This window comes from Oncorhynchus keta, chromosome 22, assembly GCF_023373465.1.
Source record: "Oncorhynchus keta strain PuntledgeMale-10-30-2019 chromosome 22, Oket_V2, whole genome shotgun sequence".
In the NCBI taxonomy this organism is placed as follows: domain Eukaryota; kingdom Metazoa; phylum Chordata; class Actinopteri; order Salmoniformes; family Salmonidae; genus Oncorhynchus; species Oncorhynchus keta.
In genome coordinates, this window is record NC_068442.1 from 3589099 (window position 1) to 3595210 (window position 6112).

General features: G+C 42.6%; 1 long non-coding RNA gene across 12 annotated transcripts; it reads left to right on the top strand.

The window, feature by feature from the left end:
* Positions 1–3657, top strand: LOC127910576 (uncharacterized). Of its 12 annotated transcripts, none has more exons than XR_008075278.1 (4): positions 1–2859; positions 3010–3135; positions 3214–3287; positions 3488–3657. It is a non-coding gene; the product is annotated as an uncharacterized LOC127910576 (long non-coding RNA). The 12 variants fall into 12 exon arrangements; XR_008075281.1 differs by having other exon boundaries at positions 3010–3085; XR_008075284.1 differs by having other exon boundaries at positions 3010–3035.
* The last annotated feature ends 2455 nt before the right edge of the window (positions 3658–6112 follow it).

Here is a 6112-nt window from a genome sequence, read left to right on the forward strand (position 1 = left end):
CCACAGGCACCTGTACGAGGAGGTCAGGCAGGCAGAGAGTCCTGCGCCCGTAGCGGGCATCTCGTCAGTGGTCTGGGAGGGAGTGCAGGCGCGGGGCCTGGACAACGGGCTCAAGGACCTGAATTGGTTGAGCGTTTGCCGGTACTTTCCATCTTGTGCCGGTATAGTTTGGTGCAATCCCCCACCTGTCCAAGATCCTCTTATGGTAGGGAGGAGACTGTGCGCCATGCCTTCTGGGACTGTGCCTTTGCCGGACTAGTCTGGGCTAGGGCACGGGTGATGCTAGGTGTGGTTAGGAGTGATTTTCTTTTGACATGGGCTAGGCTAGATAGAGGCGTAGGGAGAGCAAAGGGAACGGATAGGGACAGGTTTCTGCTCTGGCTTCTCATGAGTCTCTTTAAAAAGGGACTGTGGGAAGCCAGGAAGAATTTAGTCAAGGCAGGGAGAGATTGGGAGGTGGAAGGGATAGTGAGAAGGGTGGAAGGTGATTTGAGGGGGAGGATGAAGAGGGAGGAGAGGAAGTGGGGGAAGCATGCGGCACGGGAGAGGTGGAAAGGGGGGTTTAGGGCTGGGAGTGTTAGAGTGAGTTTGGTAAGGGGATAGATTAGGGAAAGGGTTAGGTATTGGTTATGTATGACGGGGAGGGACGATGCTCCCCTGAGGTTTGTTTTTGTTTGGTGTTTGGTGATTTGGTTTTGTAAATATAAGTAATTAAGAATGAATGAGAGATATGATTTTGTAAAGTGTGAATGGTATTGATTGTAAATAAATTATTTTAACCACCACCTTTTTGGTTTACTTCCTGTCTTTAAGTTTGTTGTGGGTTTTTCTTTTGTTTGCGGCTTCTTGGGCAGATTTAGTGGGTCTCATGGTGGGTGTCTTTCATGTCCCAGTTGTTGTTACTAGTCAACTTCCAGTGGACACCCCCATAGTGTCTTTCAGAGCCTCCTAAAAAACAAGCTAATATTTTGGGTTGGATATTGCATCCAATTAATATTTCAATCAATGGAATTTCCTTAATGTTCATTAGTCTTTCAGTTGTTAATCTTCTGTTTGTTGTGTACTAAATATTTTTGTTTATTTTCATTTTGTTTTTTTTCCTGTGAAGCCATTATGTTGCATCCATGTCTGAAATGTGCTGTATAAATAAAGCTTGATTTGATTTCAACAAATGAACCCAACGACTGACCAATCAACAGACTCTTGGTCCCTCTTAGTATGAAAAACAGTATCAATCCCACTTTTCCAGCATGGTGGAGTAGTAAACACCACCCCCAGCTCTACCAATGGCTTGAGGTGGTCTCCCACAACTCTGCTTATGTCATGCTCTGTGGCCTTGCCGTTCCATTTCTTGACTGTACCTGCAACACAGAAATAAACATATTTAGTCATATTATATAAAACATAAGTAATGGATATGGAGCATCTATGGCCTCAGTTACACCTAGCACCTAAATGTGACTTTTGTCATCTGATCACTCCAAACTGCATTAGGTTCAGATCTACCAGGATGGGCCTTTGATAGTCTGGACGTAGTCAGGCTATTGAATATAAATAAGCAACGTAAAGAGGTGGGGAGAAGTACATTCTACACAAATGACCATAATAGCAAAGAACAAATGTGTGTGCCTGAGGGGAAATTAACTTTCATACAGCCAAAAGGGATGAGAAATTACACCAATATCTGGACAATTGGCACTAATGTAAATAAACATAGATGATGGAACATACTCCCTTATGCTGACGTGATGAACCACTAAGGGGACATAAATATTTACCATCTAAACCATGTGTGACCTCTCTGGCTGTAGAAGTGTTCTTCCTAACCAGTCCCTCAACAGCTCTCTGACTGAGCTCCACCCTCACTGGGTCTTCAGAGGGGAGGAAGGCTGAGGAAGGTTGGTTGAAAGGATAAATGGATCAGTCAGTCAATAAAGTGTAGAGCTGCTGTCTGACAAAATCACTATTTTAGTAGTTCATTAAAGTAAATAAGGCTTTATGACTGCTGAATATGAACTATCAATCACTTAGATTGTGTATTTTCAGGTAGCTATACTTCCCTAGCCCATTGAAGTTGACATTTAAAATGGTTAAGTTAGGGGTTAGGTTTAGGGTAGGGATGTCCCAAGAATCCCAGATAGCATTGACCATTGTACATTTCTATCCGATGTGAAATGGCTAGCTAGCTTGCGGGGTGTGCGCTAATAGCGATGGTAACGATGTTTCGTGGGAGGCAGTTGTTGATGTGTGCAAGAGTCCCTGGTTCGAGCCCAGGTAGGAGGGAGGAGAGGGACGGAAGCTTTTCTGTTACACATTCTTCGGTCTCTTACGTAGCAGGTGTAAAAGAAACACAGACAAGACACGTAGGCGCTCAGGTCATCCCCTGTCATTGTAGTTCAAATAAATGGCATCTAATTATGCGTAACTGTATGTGGGGTTGTTAGAGAAGAATGTTATTGTCATCCCTAACAATCTATTCCAGCACCTCATCAGGTTCTGAAAAAGTCTTCATTGATGACGTGTTCCTTCTATTCCAGGGCACAGCAGAGGAACTTCATCGATTCTACTCCTTCATCAATACAAGCAGTGAACATCTGAAATTCACCCTCACCTTTCATACGCATGAAACAAGTTACCCGATGGTTGGACGATACTTTTCTCGTCAATCATTTTAAATACTATACTTAAAAACTGGAAATGAACCAATCCTCCATTATTAATGCAATAGAAAGGTCAAATGCTTTATTATCTAAAAATGTAAAGTGCTGGGTGACGGTGAGAAATAAAATGGTGCAGTTTGAGGCCATGTGGCGGACAGTGATGCAGGAGCTGGAGGTGTGTTCTAGTGGGTCTGGGCAGGTGTGATGTAGTTAATGGAGGTGGAGGTGTGTTCTAGTGGGTCTGGGCAGGTGTGATGTAGTTAATGGAGATGGAGGTGTGTTCTAGTGGGTCTGGACAGGTGTGATGTAGTTAATGGAGAAGGAGGTGTGTTCTAGTGGGTCTGGACAGGTGTGATGTAGTTAATGGAGATGGAGGTGTGTTCTAGTGGGTCTGGACAGGTGTGATGTAGTTAATGGAGATGGAGGTGTGTTCTAGTGGGTCTGGGGAGGTGTGATGTAGTTAATGGAGATGGAGGTGTGTTCTAGTGGGTCTGGACATGGAGATGGAGGTGTGTTCTAGTGGGTCTGGGCAGGTGTGATGTAGTTAATGGAGGTGTGTTCTAGTGGGTCTGGGCAGGTGTGATGTAGTTAATGGAGATGGAGGTGTGTTCTAGTGGGTCTGGGCAGGTGTGATGTACTTAATGGAGATGGAGGTGTGTTCTAGTGGGTCTGGGCAGGTGTGATGTAGTTAATGGAGATGGAGGGGTGTTCTAGTGGGTCTGGGGAGGTGTGATGTAGTTAATGGAGATGGAGGTGTGTTCTAGTGGGTCTGGGCAGGTGTGATGTAGTTAATGGAGATGGAGGTGTGTTCTAGTGGGTCTGGGGAGGTGTGATGTAGTTAATGGAGATGGAGGTGTGTTCTAGTGGGTCTGGGCAGGTGTGATGTAGTTAATGGAGATGGAGGTGTGTTCTAGTGGGTCTGGGCAGGTGTGATGTAGTTAATGGAGATGGAGGTGTGTTCTAGTGGGTCTGGGCACGTGTGATGTAGTTTATGGAGATGGAGGTGTGTTCTAGTGGGTCTGGGCACGTGTGATGTAGTTAATGTTTGTATGTGTATGTTTTGTAGTGTTTATAAAATATCAAATAAACTTCAATTTCAACCAATCGTTTGCACTCATGACTTGAGTGATTAAAGTAAACCACAGTTTTGGAAATACATAACGCCATCTAACTAACATTTAACATTTAAGTCATTTAGCAGACGCTCTTATCCAGAGCGACTTACAAATTGGTGCATACACCTTATGACATCCAGTGGAACAGCCACTTGCATCTAAATCTTTTTTTTTTGGGGGAGGTGTGTTCTAGTGGGTCTGGGCAGGTGTGATGTGTTAATGGAGATGATGTTGTGTTTAGTGGGTCTGTGCAGGGTGAGGATGGAGGTGTGTTCTAGGATTACTTACCCTTACTTACCCTATCCTAGGTATTCCTTGACTAAAAATCAAATAATATTAGCTATATGCAGTTATCTTAGATGGCCAGCTAACATTAGCTATTTAGCGAGATGGAGCCCAACTACCGGAGACCAGTTAGAACCCGATTAACAAAACCCAACTAAAACATGACTGCAGATCAAAAAAGCAGAGACATCCAAAATAGAAAGATTACAGATATCAGGCAGCTAGTGCGCTAGCAGTAAGCCAAGGTTGTAAAAGTTACAAAACTCCCGTAGTCTACTTCACAGAGAACATGCTGAAAAGTAGGGATAGGGAAACAAAACTTCCTGAAGCATTGGATCTTTCCAGCCAATTGTGTCAAAAAATAGGTTCATTTCTCAAGGCTTTGAGCGACACAGAATTTAGAACAGCCACATTATTATAGATGACGTCCCACACACCGTAGCGCGTGCTGCTGATAAAGTGACACTGCTTTGAATTATACCGCTTAGTGACTTCAGTACATGCCTCATAGCTCCAGTCTCAAACTTAACCCCGTTCCTGCTGAAGAAGAGGAGGTCTGCTGGATGGAGAAAGAAGCTCTCGTGAAAGAGGAGGAGGAAGAGGAGGCTGTTACAATACAAAAACAAGTAGAGGGTGAGGCTGTTACAGTGAAAGAAGAAGAGAAAGACGAGGACGTTTCAGTGAATGAAGAGATGACTGTCACATCGAAAAATGATGAAGAAGAAGAGGGAACTGGATATCTGGGCCCGGTTTCCCAAGGGTATCTTAAGGCATCCAATGGTTTTAAAGATGAATGGGCCCTGATTAACACTAGTAAGTACTGTCTTAAAAACAGAAGCACAAACTCTGCTGTTGTTGAACTGATGTGTGGTGTTAAAGGGGAAATTTCCAATTGCTACATTCATATTTTGACTTTTAAATTATTTATTTATAGGCATTGATTCTTGAAGAATATAACACATGCCTCATGAGCTTAGTTCAACTGTTGTACCCCATCAGAGCCACAAATAAGCTTTTTTTACGCCAATGTTTAGAAACAATGTAAACCAACACTGTATAGCCTCAACATGGTTAAAACTATAATGCTGATATTATGGATGGTCAGTCCTTGCATCCATAGGTCTGTCTATGCATTTGAGAGTAGTTACATTTCTCAAGCCCCATCCATCATCTTATTACCAAAACAGTGGTGGAATTACAGCTTTGTTATTGGTTGAACTGCAGATTGGTTGGTTGATTGATTGTTGTGTGGCTTTTTTAAAGGGGCAACCTAGTTTTTAAACAAACAAAATGGCTGCCCAGAGTCCTGAGCTGTGTTAGAATACTCATACTAACCGTACTATTTGTGATGTTAATTGAGTATATAGTATGCTTATTGGTCATAGTATGATGTAGTTAGTATGCCAAAAGTTATTGGATGTCGTACTAAATTCGCCAAAATATGACGTATACACGCAGTACTTTAGGGCCCATAATTTCAATTTTTTTATTTTACCTTTATTTAACCAGGCAGGTCAGTTAAGAACAAATTCTTATTGTCAATGACGGCCTAGGAACAGTGGGTTAACTGCCTGTTCAGGGACAGAACGACAGATTTGTACCTTGTCAGCTCGGGGATTTGAACTTGCAACCTTCCGGTTACTAGCCGAACCCTCTAACCACTAGGCTACCCTGCCGCCCCATAATGCAATTCTTCAGGAAATGGGCGTGGCTACACAGCGTTTTCAGATTTGAAGAAAATTGAGGAAAATATGCAGCCAAAGTCCAATGAGAGCCGATACAAATTCATTGCTTTAACTGATTATGACAAATGTTAAGAAAATGTTGAGCAATGTAATAAAGTAATGACTTTTCAAATAAGTTACGTTACACATTATGTTAGCTACACTATCCTTACAAAACGCATAGCATATCTTTACAGCAGTATGTATCGGTATGTTAACTAGCTACCTAACGTTAGTTGGCTACTTATACATCAAACTTGTCAGTATAGTAACTATATTCTAACTAACTACCCAATGTTTATTGACTTGATTAGAGCGCAGAATAACT